Source organism: Penaeus monodon, chromosome 24, assembly GCF_015228065.2.
Source record: "Penaeus monodon isolate SGIC_2016 chromosome 24, NSTDA_Pmon_1, whole genome shotgun sequence".
Lineage (NCBI taxonomy): Eukaryota > Metazoa > Arthropoda > Malacostraca > Decapoda > Penaeidae > Penaeus > Penaeus monodon.
In genome coordinates, this window is record NC_051409.1 from 11,357,057 (window position 1) to 11,358,931 (window position 1,875).

Genomic DNA, 1,875 nt, shown 5'->3' on the forward strand with positions numbered 1-1,875 from the left:
GTTTTCTCAAATACTGTCAAGTAAGTTCATTTGCCAGCACCTCTACCTTTTATTTTGTGTCTCTGCTGTGGTTGTGTTTTTGGCTATGCTTCTATCTCAACCTCAGCTTCTCTCTCTCTCTCCATCTCTAATTAATTTCTTGCATTAATGAAATTTATGTGGTGTATTAAAGTAAATTGCTAATGTTTCTCAAAAAAAGATATTGTGCAGCATTAATGGGAAAGTACATCTGGCTTACTTAAAAAATATATTTACAGTGATAGGAGAAAAAAGGGATTTGGGAAACTGTTATTGCAAGGACTATAGAACAAATTGTTTCTGTTTAATTTTCACCCAAGAACAAGCAATCAATGTTACTATCCAAGAGATGCAGTCAGATGGACTTGTAAGTTTCTTTCCCTATTAGTTTGAGAATGTGTCTACATGAATAAACAGCCTCCTTGGTATTTGCAAGAAAAGACATTATTTTCCACTATAAAGTATGCACCGGGCAAAAGGGTGATATTAATATTTTTATATGTTCTGGTTAGGCTCTCTCAACAAGTGTGAATGCTGCTTGTATGGCTCTAATGGATGCAGCTATTCAGATTAATAACACCTTTGCTGCGTCACATGCTGTATTACGGGAGATGACATCATAAAGATTGAACCCACAGAAGCTGAGATTAAGGTAATTTCTGTCAAGTATTAGAATATAAAAAAATTTTTTAAAAGTAAATGGAAGTTGTTAGGTGTAAAACTATTTAATGCCCAATTGATGTTATAATTAATTTCTTTTATTTTTTAGTGTTATAATTTGTTTGAAGAACAAGAATAGCTTGGATGGTTTCCTGAAAAAACTCACTAATTATAGTTTTACATCTGTTTATTATTTTTTCTTCTTTTTTTAGGGTGGTTAAAGATAATTCATGGCATTACTTCTCCTAGTTTTAGATATATGAAACAGTGACTAGTAACTGACATACAAACATTAATATTTCTGATGAAGGATATCTACCTCTATTCCAGGAGAGTGTAGCAGTTGCCACATTTGTTTTTGAAGGTTTGGGTCTCAAGGTCTTGTCAGCCCATCAGGAAGGTCGTTTGAATAAGAAACATTCCAGTCCTGCCTAGTAAGTGTCAGATTGCAGCGAAAGATGTTTTCCCAATTTCTATAGACAAACCATGGAAAAAAAAGTACAAAAGATGACATATACTAATAAAAACTCATGAATTGTTTTATATTTTGCTTTATTCTCTTTACCCTGTATTTGGACGTGTGTGATGTGACAGATGTGTAAAAAGCTCCATTAGTAAAATTTCTTTCATTTTGCTTGGAAATGATGTTCTTTCCCTTTTTTAATGAAAATATCAACTTGGATTGATTTGATATATGTACAAATATTTAAAAACTGCTTTTAGTATTTATAGATTTTGCTTTCCTCACCAAAGGTCGATTGCATTTCTCAGGATTCGCAAAAGCTATTAAAGACTGTTAAATAGTCTGTTCTGGACAGAATTTTTTGTGTGAATTAATTTTGATTGTAGAAAATTGAAAGAATTGTCTTTTAAATACAAAATTTTTGGAAAATTGTTGTTCCAAAAATTTCTGAAAATGTGAATGGCTTCAATCTATATGAAAAATTTCAAAAACTTCATTTAAAGTAGTTTGGAAAGATCAAAGGGGAAAATAAGAGTGGAAAATTGCATTTATTGCAACTGGAGCACCCTGAAGAGGGAGTGTTGAAAAGTGCAAAGACTGAAATTGGTACAAGAAAGGTATTGCAGCAAAGAAGCTTTGGCTCTCTTTAAGAGTGATAAGGAAAAATGTATAAAGGAGAAAGTTGAAGAATATAGCAACTGAGGAAGACAAAAGAAGAATAAACAGCTTAATAA

General features: G+C 32.0%; 1 pseudogene; it reads left to right on the forward strand.

The window, feature by feature from the left end:
* The window catches only part of LOC119588851, an 8,115-nt pseudogene extending 6,324 nt beyond the window's left edge, over nucleotides 1-1,791 (forward strand).
* Nucleotides 1,792-1,875: the final 84 nt, after the last annotated feature.